The 14,505-nt window shown below is 38.3% G+C and overlaps 3 long non-coding RNA genes across 5 annotated transcripts; 2 read left to right on the plus strand and 1 right to left on the minus strand.

Annotated features, from left to right (window-relative positions):
* Positions 1 to 9,449: 9,449 nt before the first annotated feature.
* Positions 9,450 to 13,504, minus strand: LOC105917053. Of its 3 annotated transcripts, none has more exons than XR_004928638.1 (5): positions 13,358 to 13,504; positions 12,874 to 13,095; positions 12,339 to 12,521; positions 11,430 to 11,579; positions 9,450 to 10,624 (listed from the first exon to the last, which is right to left on the minus strand). It is a non-coding gene; the product is annotated as an uncharacterized LOC105917053 (long non-coding RNA). The 3 variants fall into 3 exon arrangements; XR_004928637.1 differs by having other exon boundaries at positions 11,438 to 11,579; positions 13,358 to 13,473; XR_004928639.1 differs by lacking the exon at positions 12,339 to 12,521 and having other exon boundaries at positions 11,438 to 11,579; positions 13,358 to 13,456.
* Positions 11,096 to 11,831, plus strand: LOC110366829. Its single transcript, XR_004928641.1, has 3 exons — positions 11,096 to 11,148; positions 11,381 to 11,626; positions 11,705 to 11,831. It is a non-coding gene; the product is annotated as an uncharacterized LOC110366829 (long non-coding RNA).
* Positions 11,842 to 12,252, plus strand: LOC118559099. Its single transcript, XR_004928640.1, has 3 exons — positions 11,842 to 11,876; positions 11,971 to 12,119; positions 12,200 to 12,252. It is a non-coding gene; the product is annotated as an uncharacterized LOC118559099 (long non-coding RNA).
* Positions 13,505 to 14,505: the final 1,001 nt, after the last annotated feature.

Consider the following 14,505-nt stretch of genomic DNA (forward strand, 5'->3'; position numbering starts at 1 on the left):
TGTTTCCCGTAACTTATACCTTTTTATTCTAAGTTCAACCAAGATATTGTTATGCCATGATAGTGATCTCAGATTGAATCCTGAACAGTGGATGATTCAACAAAGAAAGTCCACTCCTGCTGCAAAGGATAAGGGGGGGCCAGGAGAAGCCTTCCTCTCCCCCTCTCTTGCTCGTCCCTTCTTCTCGGCAGGAGGTCAGCTGTGACCACCTCCTCACAGATAAAAGACACAGCACACCTCTGCCCGCTCTCTTCTCTTCAGCACTCTTCTACAGACCACCTCTCCAGGACAAGGGAGAGGGCCTGAACCATGGGGCCATATGGCCTGACTGATTCCGGACAAACAACATGTCCGGGCAAATACAGAGCTAAGTTGCAGTCCTAACTTCACAATCAGATGCAGGGAAAAAATCCTGCATCTGAAACAGCTCTGTGTATTTTTCCTCAGCCTGTACAGGGAAGTGAACACCAATGGAGCTGAAGGCTGGATGCTGAGGAAAACACCTGCTCATCGAACTGCAGCCGGTTAAGAGAACGTGCTCACACTAGGCCTCCGACCCAACCGCGCCGTTAGCCACATGCTGCTGCAAGGCTAACGCTAGCCTTCCAAGAACCGAGCGCTAGCCCGCTAGCGCTAGCCAACAACTTCCCTCCTTCAACGCTTCCCCGTGAATGGCCAAAACTGGACCGAACTGACACGAAACAAAGGACAGAGGTTTGGGCAGCGGGCTGAGGGTGAAGTAAAAGGTTTATTGGGAAATGTTTGTAAACCGTGGTGTTTAGAACAAAAGGGCTAACCGGTAGCTCACGCTAGCCAAACATGCTATTAGCCTTGCTAACATCCGGTCTCGGACATTTCAAAGAGTTTGTTTTAAAAGATTAAGCGTAACTGTTCTGCCCCGCCATCCTCCGATGGTGTTATAAGCCTTATTCCCGCATCAATATGGTATATTAATGCCGGTTTTCAAGGCAATTTCGGCAACTTTATGTTGTAACCTCTTAGCCACCGAGTTGCCACAGCGACCCCATGCGCCCGGAGGGAGAATCGCATTAACAAACTCGGTCGTAAGGGTTTAAATAATTTTACAGGACAAACCGGTCCTCAGAACATTATTTTAACAAATAATGTTTTGTTCAACTTGGGCTTTGCATTGTGAATGGATTGAAATACATGGCAAATGTTTTAACTCCATTCCATGTTTTTGTTAATCAGATCTGCAGTGAACCAGGATTCACTGAAGTATTCTGATTATGATCAACCACTTTTGTTTTGTCTTTTTGTTTGTTCTGCATGTAAATAGTTCCTTAGCTAAGCTTCTTTTTATCTTCATTTTGCTTGGTAGTTTAGTTAAGTTTCACTAGCCTAGTAGAGAGGATTTCTTAATCGAAATATTGTGTTAATTCAGGTAAACAGCATTACATAGTGATGTTCTCTGGATGTTCATTTTATTTCTGTTATTAAATTCTTGAACTTGAAAAGAAGTTGTCACTCCTTTTATTCTATGTGTGTGCAGGTGTTGCTGTTAAAAGATTGCTAGTGCTCGAATTCATCCCTTTCAACCGTTGTCTTGATATCAGCTTAAGAGCTGATCATCACCAGACAATACTTAACAGACAGAGAGTTATTTATGAAACATTAAATAACTTTTAACAGTGTATAATTGCACAACAATATTCTCTTCTTATCCTTGTAGCTTGTAGTGTTAAATAAGACTAAAATCATTTCATTTGAATCAAGGTATGCAGATGTTGATAGATATATCTATCTATCAGTGACGTGCGGTAGGGTTCATAGCTGGTGAAGCACTGATCTCATCAGTCAGATTTACAAATATATACACTCTAAAGCAGGGGTGTCAAACATACGGCCCGCGGGCCGAATCCGGCCCGCCGAACCGGATCTAAATGCAGTGTCCGGTGTCTAAATGCATTATCATTATAAAAAAAAAAAAAAAAAAAAACTTTTTTTTTTTTTTTTCAGTGTCCTGTCTGGCAATGTGGCATTGTTGTCTTAATGCCAAAAAGAGCTCATCAGATTTGATTTTCACACGTGGAGCAGTACTGCTTTTGCCATAGTGCTCCGCTTGATTTATGAATGTGAAAAACATGTACTTCGTTTAATTGAAAATAAGCAGTTCTTATATTGTCCACGAGGGGCGCTGTGTTTTAATTAGCAGATTAATCTTTAGGTGTGGAAAAATTTAAACCATTTCTTAATTTTTATCTGTTTGATGTATTTTGACATGTAGGACAGTGTTTTTAAGTTCCAAAAAATGTGAATAAATGTTTTTCATTATACCAAAAAGCCGACCATCAGATGTGAGGCCTTTCATTTAGTTGGTCGATCGTGCTAAAGACGAGTAGAAAATAACAATAAAAACACAAAAAAAGGATAAAATAAATAAAAACAAACAAACAAAAAAAAGTCTGGAAGCAGAAGAGTCAGTGTAATGGGTCAAAGGCAGAGTTTTTCAGGGTCCAGCCTTGCCCCAGGGTGAGACGTTCGATTTCATGCTGAAAAACGTAGGGGCCCAGAAGCATGACATGCATAAATGATTTGAAATGATTTGATTAAACATGCAGATTTCTCACATAGGGGTTATTATTATTACTATTATTTTATTTTATTGCAGTACTGCTACTAAATAATAAAAATAAAATTAAGAGAAAAAAGAAAAGCGATAAAAACAAGGAAACGGAAACGAAACTAAAAAGGCGTTGCACCCGGGAAGCGTTTACGTGGGGACCGATTAGGCACTTCCGTTGTGGATAAAAGTGTTTTGAACTGCTGATAACGACGTATAACTTTCAAAAATGGGTAAGCGTCTAGGTGTCTGCGAGACACAGAGTTGTATCCTTGCGGGACTGAAGCGTAAAACCGCGTGTGGACGAAGCATCGGGGGGTCGTAACCAGCGCACGCTCTCCACCTTTTAAACTAAGTGGGAACTTAACGCGTTGAAAACATCTTTCGGCGTTGACGTTTAAAAATTATGAAAAACATAGAACTATTTAAGATGGTGAAAAAGCAGGCCTGCACGTGTTTGTCTGTCTGAATGTCATCGTTTGTATGTAACCGTACGTGTGTATGTATCTATGTAACTAAACGTTCGTCAGTCTGTGTGAATTAATTCGGGGTAAAAGTAATGTTCATGGTTTCAGAATGTTCATTTGTTTTGGGAGAACTGCAGCTCCGTAATTCAAATGACATTTTAAGCATGGACTATGTTAACAATAGAGGTACAGTAAAAGAGAGATTTAAATAACAAAGTTTGTTTTTTAACATTAAATATCAGGACCAAATTAAATTGATACACGGAGAGATTAACATGGCTTGAACGGAAATATTTCAGCTTTGTTAGAAATTGGAAATAAGCGTTACATAAGCTTGTTAAGTTTACTGTTTTACAAATTTAGGCTGAGATCCTATCACTTGTTTTTTAGCCCTAAAGTAATTTAAAATTACTGAGATCTCATTGCTTATAATAATAATGATTAATAACATAACCAGTCCAGTTGAAAGAAGTTTAGATATACAAGATTTTTGATTTAAATAGATGAGGGAAAACTGTGCTTTGAACAAACTGTATGGAACTAAATATGAATTGCTTTTCTAAGGGTTTTCTATTCATTTATTTTATTTATTTTTTTACTTGGAATTTGAATGCAACTAATGAGAAATTTTGAAAAGCGTCAAAATATCAGAAGGCCACGTTACACGCGTCAACAGTTACAAAATCATCTGATGTTATTAGTTATGCTGAGCTGAGGTGAACCTCAGAGAGACTGTATAACCTGAGAAGGAAAATAGATATGATAAACAAATCTGACCATGATTTAAACATCTGAATGTTTATGGCGAGGCTGGGTCTGTGTGTTCTGGCCTGGGGCACGAAAACTATGGTTTGTTTTGGGTAGCCTTCTCAATGTGCTGAATTATGGGGAAAACTCTTATCCTTTATAGAGAAACACTAGAAGCTCAAAAACTAAAAGGGAACAATCATTGCTTTAAAGTTTCACCCTTGACCAATTTAGATTGAAAAGGTATATATGAATAAAAGTATTACTAACAGCAAATACACATGGTCAAAGGACCAGAAGGATATCAAAAAGGTTTGTAATAAGTCAAAAACCTATGTCATATTGGAAAAGACATAATTGTGCTCCTTGGAAAACAATTTTGTTTTAGTTTTTTTTGGTTCATTTCTTTCGTTTTTTTGTTTTCTTTCTTTTGGAGGTGTTTTGAACAGAGTTTCAAAGGAAAGGGGAAGAATAGAAACCTTCCCAGGATCAGAGAAAAAAAAGGGAAAACATCACATTAAAGGGACACTAAGGGGACCAGGGTTTTAACTGCATGCTATTAACACTCTTGTTTTTTCTCTGAGTTATTGCTTTCAGATTAAAGGAGACACCACCTTTCTGCCAACAGAGACTCTGAAAAGACAGTGCTAGCAGTGCGGTAAGGAGTTATAATCAGATTTGGACACTAAATTATACTTAGTTTTAACCATTTATGCCAGGAGATCTTCCAGCAGGAAAGGTGGTGTCTTAAAGATGTTTGTTGCTTTCTGCTATTAACAGCTCTATCTTTCTGCTTCTTTTTCTTTGCAAAGAAACCTGGTCAATATGATAGGATTGTGCTAACATAGAGATTTAGTCTCATTTTAGACATTCTCAGATGCGAGAGAATGCAGAAACAGTGCCGCAGTGCCATGGGGGCTGATCCTTGGTACAAGGACTAAAGGTGATGTCATTGACTTCAGCTTGATCCAGTTTTGAGTTTTATTTTGTCAGAGACAAAGTTTGATTTATTTTTTTTCTATCCTTTTGTTTCTTTTATGTTTGTCATGTTAGAGGGAACACTGTAGTTAAAATGTTTGTGACTGTTTTGCTGTAATTTCTTTTCAACCTATGGAGCGTTTTCTTTGGCAAAAAATGCTGGCAGAATTCATTCTGTTTGCAGGCGTGAGGACTGGAGGATGGACTCTTGATGAGAAGGAGAATGTTGGGCTGCTGAATTTAGACATTGGACTGGAAAAGGACAATGAAGGACTATGACTGAGGCATCGGACAACCTTCGACAACAAACACAGATGAGTTCTGCAGACACGACTTCATGCATTTCACTTCAGATTTTCTTGTACACAATTAAAACAAAACACACATTACGAAACACATTAAGATTATGTAAAGGTGAAAACTTTTAAAGAAGCACCTTGATGGAATCATGGAGCAACTTAATAACTTAAGTGGGTATTATATCAACAGTTAAATAAATAAATGAATGAATTAGTTTTCACTATATAGGTAGAGTAATCTGAACTTTTAAATAGCATTTCATTTAATAAACATCTTAAGAGTAAGCTGATTTCTGCTACTCTGGCAGGCTTCAATAAAACGCAAAGAAAAGGTTACTGGCTAAAATGGGAAATTTTGCAATAGAATTAGCATAATGACACATCCTACTAACTAACATGGGTAAATTTAGGATTAAAGCATCAGTGTAAAATGGGTACAATATTTATGGAGATTTAATATCTTTCAACTAGAACACAAATAACTCAATAGTCTTATTAACCAGTTAAACATCCTAAGGGAAAAAACACATAACACTGAGTTTAGCTAACTGTTAACCTGAGAGCTTTTAGAAAAGGATAATTTAATGGTTATCGTCTTACATACAGAAAATAAGTAAGATTAATTTAATTAGATTAAATTATGGGGACACTTTGGATCTGGTCAGGATTGCTGGTGGGCTGTGATGATAAAAGGGTAACAGCTTGAAGGTGATATCAATGAATGAAGGTTTTCTCTGAGGAACATCAAAGCAACAAAGACATCCCACATTGGAACTCCTGTTGTGTAAAGAACATCTTGAACGGCACGTAAGGTGAGATCCTTACAATGAGAGACGTTCCACACAGGGGGGTGTGGAGACCCCTGGGGCATGGCACCCAGGACGAGCTGCTGTGGACTTGACAAAGCTGGTGGAACCAGAGGGACGACAAGGTGGTCCCACAGGTTACCTGACACCTTACACTGACTGTAAAGGGTTCTGGGTTTTCAGGGTTGCTGAAAACAGAAAGCTTCAGAGAACCTTTAACCCTTCCTGACCAGGCACTCAGAATACATAGATCATAGATCAGATTGCAGAGGCCTAGACAAATAGGAACGCAGAGATGCGTTCACCCAAGAACTTCTTAATAAAAGTCCTTAATCCTCAGTTTAAGAAGATAAATAAATAAATAAATAATCACAATGTAAGGTTTACTTTATTTTAGGATTAATTTGGGAACTAATTCTGATTTGCTTAAGTAGCTTTGGTTGTTCAACAATGTTAGAACATTTTCAAAAAACTCCTGTTCTCTCCTGCTCTCTGCTTTGTTTTGTGTTGTAGAACCTTGGCATCCTTGAACAGTAACAGCATGGTATAAATATTTTGTCTTTTCTGTGCAGAACAGCACCTCACTTAAAAAAAAAAGAGGGAGAGAGGGAAAAGGCTTTCACATGGAAAGGCTTTCTTTTTCTCAGTTGGGTTTTCAAAATAAATGGGAAATGTCATGAAACGAATATGTTGATGAAATTATGTTGCAGAGAACTTCAACTGTCAGACAACAACAGTTAAGACACACATTAAAAGCATTCTGTTAAGAATTATTATGAATTTACTGCAGATACATTTGAACTTAAAGATTACTATTTTAATTAATAATTAAATTGCAGAATTCTGAAAGCTAAATAATTGTGCACAGAAATATCTTGAATGTGAAAGTGCTTGGAGGATGTTTTAATAAATGACACATGAAAGGGGTTTTGATAAGAACACTAATTACACCTTGTTTCTGTTCTCCAGTGGAAACAAGGACTCGTGTCTGCAGACCATCTTCACAAAGTGTTTTATTAGAGAGAAATGCAAAATAAAATGCTCAGTGCCCATCCAGAACTGAACGCTTATTACCATCCAGCTCAATCGTCCAGCCTGCGAGGAGGAACCAAGAAGAGGACTGGGGATGAAGAAGCCAGAGAACTCTGATTCCTTATTCTTCAACGGGAGGAGTTGCCTGAAGAGACCCTAAGCGCGATTAGATTATTTTCTGCCTTGTGCCATGAATGGCCTGAAGGCTTTCTTAACTTTGCGGTCTTGACGTTTAGGACTCTTCTCATATTGTGTTGCTGTTTGTTTATCTGCTCTGTTCCACTGACTCACATGTTTGATTTTTTTGTGTTATGAGATCTACACTTTAATATTACATCATGTTGATCAATATGGTTTTATGGTAAAAAATGGAAACTGTTTGCTTCAGACACACAAGGATCTATGGTTTATGCACCTTTTGATTTGATATAGGAAGAACCAGGATCGGATTGGCTCTAAAGATCCTTTAATATTAGCTGGTAATGATAACACTTAGATTCAATACAGGGTTTTCAGGCTCAGATTGGCCGAGAGCAGATTTCCCTGGGAGGGGGGCTTGCCAGTTTTTACTGCCCCCTAGGGGTAGCTTTTTCTGGCGTTTCCCCAGCCCGCACTGAACCTCTCCTGCCTTTGCTCCTGGTGTTGTAAGTTTGAAGTGGTGGATTATTGTCCATCGTAGGGGTGAGTGGAGAAAGGAGCAGGAGGGTATTCAGGGTGGGTCAGAGTAGACGGATTCGACCTTGGTTACTGAACAGGTTTAGCTTACCATAGTCTAATGTAATTTTAAAATAATGTGCGCATAGGTACCTAAAACAGGCCTTACCTAACTAGATGAATCCTAAATTGTAGACAAAAGCTAAATCTTTGATCTTGTGTGTTAAAGCTCTATGAAGCATTCATGTTGATCTGTACTAAAAGTTCCAGCACTACCCGGTTCCAACACGGGAACCCTTTGGGTCCCACTTTACGAGTTTACAGAAATGGTTCCTCTGTGCTTTGTTCACATTTTCAAGTGATGGGTCATCTTGTTTTGACTTGATGCTGACGACGCCATCATCAAAAAAAAAAGAAAAAAAAAGAGGAATGTTATAAGAATTATTATTCTGAAGTCACTATGGCCTCACACCACTCGGACAGAGGAGGCCTGGAGACCTGATGTCTGTGTATGAGATCCACTGTTTTCTGATTGCAAGGCCAAATGCTGCAGCTGCTGAGGGATACTGATCGTTTACGATAGACTGTCTTTGTTTTGTCTCATGGGAAGGCCACGGTGCAGTATTAGGGGAAGCCCGAAAAGTGACACAGACAGAGACAGGGCAGACAGAGACTGCAGTGGAACCGTGGGGTGCGATTACTTTCCAACTATGTGAATCTCTGCTCTGTTTCTCAATAAAAGTGCTGGAACGTTATACCACCGTCTCGTCATTTAGTAAAGATGGGAACTCAGTTACTATTGTTTAATATTCCACCCAAAACTCCCATAACAGCTGCGCGCCTCCAGGATCCGAGAATCCGGCGAGAGCAGTCACGTGACGAAAACAGCTGTGATGTCACGGTAGTCAAACGTCCTCAAGCGGCTATCAAAAACCACTACTTCACGCATTGTTAAGTAGTCTAAAAGGATCGTTAAAAAGTCATTACAATGGTGTATTGTACTGCTGCCAATTGTAGAAATGGCTTTGGATCGGGAAAAGCAATGTTTAATTATCCGAAGGACCCGGTTTTGCTTCAAATTTGGATCCGAAAAGTAAATAGATTAGACAGACATCAACCGGACAATCTGTGGCATCCAAGCCGATACAGCAAACTGTGTGCTGATCACTTCACGGCAGATTCTTTTGTCGTCAATCCTGATCTCGCAGCATCAATCGGATTCAATATATCAAAATTACAGCTTAAACCAGATGCCATTCCTACCCTGAAAATGGGGCACCCCGAGCCCACGGACACGGTGAAAAAACGTCGAACGTCGGCCTATGAAAAACGTCAACGAGCTGAGGTAAACATTAAAATATATAAATTTTAAAATTAAAAATATATAAAAAATCTAAATTAAATATATTAACATTAATATAGCTAGCAAGTATGTATTTGTTGAAGCTTTACCTTTCCATCAAGTCTCTACACCTGCTTTTCCATGCTAGAGAGAAAGAGGGGGTTGCTAGCAGGTTGCTAGTTCATCCCAGTGACAAATGCACACAAACACAATTAAGAGTAACCCATTTATTTGGACTATGGGAAGAATCAGGAGTAGCTATTATTATTTTGTCCTCCAGTTCTCCAGTTTTCTTGAACGTAACATTGCTGGTCAAGGACTGTAGGGCCGTCTTTTGGGGCTCGAGGTCCACGGACAGGTTCTACAGAAACAGAGGGATTAGATGTCAATTCATGTAGGCACTGCCAAATAAAGACAAACTTTTAAAACCAAATCCTCTGCGCATATATATATATATATATATATATATATATATATATATATATATATATATATATATATATATATATATAAATAAAGATGGATAGATAGATAGATAGATTATCCACTGTAATCTCTTCCATTACATATATTTCAGACAGTTAGCTGTGCTCTACAAGCTTATGAGGCAAGTGTATGTCAAATGGAGTCGTCGGATGATGCAGAGGCTTGCTATGAAACCGACATCTCAACAAATGCCAAGCCTAATGTGTCTTTTGAACTACCTCTGACCACCCATGCATGTGTACAGACAATGTCAACTGGAATGGTATGTAGGACTGGGTCTAATATAAATTTAAAAATTCCTTCCATAAAACTTAATTTTCCTCTACAAAAGACTTGGGAATTAGAATTTTATAAATCCCGACCCAAAGATCTTTTGAAAACTTATTTTCAGAATTGTAAACATTTCATTTTTTATTCATTTTCAGAATAAAATGTTACAGACTGAATCAGTTGTGAAATGCACTAGATCATGTCAAACTCCAAAATCCTGGCATGTCACTCCAGTTGCCAAATGTCATCGTGGGACCCAAAGCCTGCTTTCAAGAGCAAAGGATTTTTCCTGCCAGGTTAAGCTCAGCAACTTGGTTGAAAAGAACCGTTCTTCAATGGAAGTGGATTTTTCAGACGACAGTAGTGCTGCTGCTGCTGATGATGATGATGATGATGATGATGATGATGATGGTGATTTAGACTACATTCCTGAGGAAGATGAAGACTCTGACCGAGATTTTGAAATGGAAATGAGCGATGAGTAAGTAAAAACATCAAATAACACAATGGATTAATTTAAAATTGTGATCATTAAATTTTGTATTTATCTTTTTGTTGTTTAGAGAATATACTCACACCCCTATGAGAGAGAGGAAGTTCATAGTCTTTGAATCATGTCTTCAGTCCCTCCTAGCCTTGTGTTTTTTATGTGGGAATGCCTGCAAAATAATATCTACAAAGGTATCGGGCACCATGGTGACCTTGACATCACAGTGTAGTGTTGACCCCTCTCATGTGAAGACCTGGAAAAGTCAGCCATCACATGGCACCATGCCACTTGGCAACTTACAGCTAGCCGCTTCCATAATGTTTAGTGGATGTAGCACTGTGAAGGCAGTCAATTGTTTTAAATTTATGAGGATTTCAACATTCTGCGTCAGTACTTATTATAACATACAGAAGGCATACCTTATTCCAGCTGTGAATAGTCTCTGGTCAAAAAAGCAAGAGCTGCTCATCTGTGATGTCAAAAAAAAGAGCAAAGTCAGATTAGGTGGAGATGCCAGATGCTGCTCACCAGGGCACACTGCCAAGTACGGTAGCTACTCCCTTATGGACATGGACACCTCCAAAGTGTTGGACATGCAGCTTGTACAGGTAAGGTTGTGCTGTTAAAATACCCAGATTCTTATTTGATACCATGGTTTTTGTGAGCAAACCAACATCTGAGTCCACAAAAGTTAACAAACAATATATATTGGATTTAGTGAACGTCATGTTAGCGTCGTGAAAGAGAGTACTCTTTCAATTACAGGATTATAGATTAACTAATATTATACTTAACCATTTTTTCAGTGTACAGAAGTGAAAAACTCATATGCAATGGAGTTGGAAGGCCTAAAGAGGTCACTTCAATTCCTAGAAGATGCTGGAGTCACTGTTACTGACTTGACAACAGACCGTCATTCCAGTGTTAAAAAATTTATGCGCGAGATTTATCCCTCAATTAATCACTGGTTTGATGCCTGGCATATAGCAAAAGGTAGGCAGAATGGCTTGAATTATATCAATCATGGCAAAAAAAGTAGGTAAATGTTTACAATGATAATATATCCATATTTCTAACCTTACATAACTATATATATATATATATATATATATATATATATATATATATATATATATAGATAGATAGATAGATAGATAGTTATGTAAGGTTAGAAATATGGATATTATATATGGATAATTATATAATACACATTTACATCTTCCAGGTATTACAAAAAAGCTTGACGCATCATCAAAGAAAAAGTTATGTCACACCATCTCACCGTGGATCCACAGCATCTCCAACCATGTATATTGGTGTGGGGCAAGCAGTGATGGAAATGCTGAGCTGGTTGTGGCCAAGTGGAAGTCGGTGATGAACCACATTGTAGACATCCATGAACACCCATTTGAGAACTTTCCAACCTGTGCACATGATGAGTTGATAGAGGACAGAGAGTGGATTGCAGAAGGTGAAAAATTATTTTCAGCTTTCTCAAAAGTCAATCTCCTTAGGGCTTTTCATAATACTTCCTTCACAATCACTGCAGGTTCAAGGGCCCATGTTGAGGTGAAATCAATTGTCACTAACCGTACTCTGCTTGCCGACATTGGTAAATTGTCACCTCATGTGCAGACATCAAGTGTTGAAAGCTACCACAAGGTGGTGTGCTTCTTTGCACCAAAGTGCTTGCACTTCTTCTACCACAGTATGAATGCCAGGTAGTTTGCTTAAACCCTGAATGGATAATAACTTAACTGACATATTGTCATCCTAATTCCAAGTATTATTTCCTCATTAAAATTTCTGTTACAGATTGATGCTTGCCATTCTCCATTTCAATGAGAATTCCAACAGACAGCAGGCTAAGAACAAAGCTGGAAAAGAAATGTGGCAGCTCTCATTTCCAAAGGCAAAAAAAGGAGAACCAGTAGCCAAACAAGTTAAAGTCCCTTGTACTTATGGTGTGTACTTGGTATAATGTTCAGTTTCACACTTGGCTTTTCAACTTTCATGCATGAAATGCTTATTGTTTCTATTTCAGCATACATTGATGAGTTGTTGGATGAAGTAATGGCTCGTCGGGAGGCCATACCTTTTTATGAAGTTGCAAGGCAAGATTTAGAAGCCCAAATTGCTCCTGAATACGTTAAAGACAAATATGACAAGGTCAATTAACTCACAGTTGTGGCAACTAGGAAGTCGATGTTCACACAGTTGGGTATTTAAAACCAGTGTAGTCTGCTGACTCCCAGGTCTCTCTTATTTTATTTACTGCACAGGATGGAAGAACTTTCCTATTTCCTTTTCCAATGCGTCCCCAAATCCATCTGATCATTCTTCTATATGCAATGTAACTGTAAATCCTAAAATAGAAAGAAAATATGATGCAAAAAGTGTTTAGACCTGTAATAAAATTTCAAAATTATTGTAATGCTGTTTTAAACTAGGCCCTACTAAAGTGATATGTTCTGAATGTAATTGATGTTATATTTGTTTGCTATGTACATGTAAATGATTGTTTTTGTGTTTTACTAAAGCAATGTAGTTATATTTCAATGTTTTTTGCTGTTTCTAAATAAAATATATAGGCCTAAGGTGCAGAAACAACTGCATTTAATTTACAGTAAAATAACTACATCACAGGTGCATACAGTGTAGGACTAGAATTTAGCACTAATACATGTATTTTCAATAAACAATTTTTCAACTACTTACTCGTTTACTGGTTCATCATTTCCAAGAGGACCATGTCCCTCCAAAAATTCAACAAAAGATGCCTTGAGGACATACTGGTTGAGGCAGTTTCCCTGAAAGCCTTCATGTAAGGTTATACATTGCAGCCCAGCTGACTCGACTTCCTGATCAACAAGGTGCGTTTCTGTGCAGCACTTGCATTCATCCACTGTGGGCATAATCACACAGTTGCCACATTTGCACCTGTAAAATATAAACAATCCCGATTCATAATCACCCACCTAAAAATATAAATTAGTAATGGTCAAATGGCTAATGTTAGTTTTTGTCTACTATGCCTACAGTACGAGGTTGCTTAAAAATTCAAATCAAAAACACGAAAGAAGTAGCTTAGCATTAGCATCAATTTGAATTTAATTAGACATAAAAGCAATTAAATCGACCTCACTCTCAGAGGGGTCACTACTCAAAAGTAAAAAAAAAATCGTAGAATCAAAAAACATACCAGTCAGTATTTGTCAGTCGATGGGAACGGTCGTCAATTTCCTCTTCACTGGCAGATTCTGAGTCGGACGACGACGATGTCGGCCTACTAGCGTGGTCATCATCGCTACTTCTACTTTCTCCACTTTCCTCTGTGTTGTCCCGTAATTCACGCCTAACTAACGGCTCAAACCATATGGCTGGACACAGCACTCCTCGTTTTTAACAATAAGTTTGCTCGCTTCGTATTCATCCTCGTTTAAAGATACAAACTCCATCGCAAAGGTGAAAAAATACTGACACGCTATGTAAAATGACCGCTTCCCGACTACCTCCTGACTAGTGTGACGTCACGGAATTCTACAGCGGCTCCTCGTGGGTCACGTGACTGAATGAGGAATTTTGAGTTGTCTGCTATTTCAGTGAATTATTTTGTGCTATAAACAAAAAAAAGTTAGAATTTATCATTTTATTCACTTGTGATGTTTTTAATTTTGTACATACTATAAAATGAGAAACTATAAGTGTGTGGTTTTCAATTTGAACTTTAAGCTGTATGCGGCCCCTCAACCAAAATGAGTTTGACACCCCTGCTCTACAGAGTAGACTCATTGCAAAGTGCTGAAGGAGACTGGTTGAGCCAAATCAATTAACCAAGAGACATGGAAAAAATATTGATTATTTGTTTAAAAAATAAAACTAAATTATTTGTCATTTGATTGGTAGCAGTTTATGAGTTATGATGGATTTCTACATTTGTAACACATTCAAAAACTATAACCTACAGTACACACATTTCATTACAAAAACAAAACATGAATAATTATCACTGTCTTACCTCTACTTAGAAATGAAGTCCAGCTGCGCTCTTTCTGAACAAAAATATCGGTCACTTTCCGGTAAAAGTTCTTTTTATCTTCTTCAGTTTTAAAAGTCTCTCAGTCTCAGTGGAGCTCACTGCCAGGGAGGAAAGCCTTCCTTGATCAGTCCTGTTGCGGCTGTATGTTTAGAGTCTTTTTAGTGCTTTACTTGTTTAGCAAAACTCGCCAATAACACATCCATAACTTGCTTTGACTCTACTATTTGGGGATCAGAACGGTGCCCCTTGAGCGCCCCCTGCCTAGAGGCCAAGGAACTGCTGGCCTCACCTACAACCAGCTCTTTGGCTTT

The sequence above is a fragment of the Fundulus heteroclitus genome, unplaced genomic scaffold (genome assembly GCF_011125445.2).
Source record: "Fundulus heteroclitus isolate FHET01 unplaced genomic scaffold, MU-UCD_Fhet_4.1 scaffold_221, whole genome shotgun sequence".
Taxonomy (NCBI): domain Eukaryota; kingdom Metazoa; phylum Chordata; class Actinopteri; order Cyprinodontiformes; family Fundulidae; genus Fundulus; species Fundulus heteroclitus.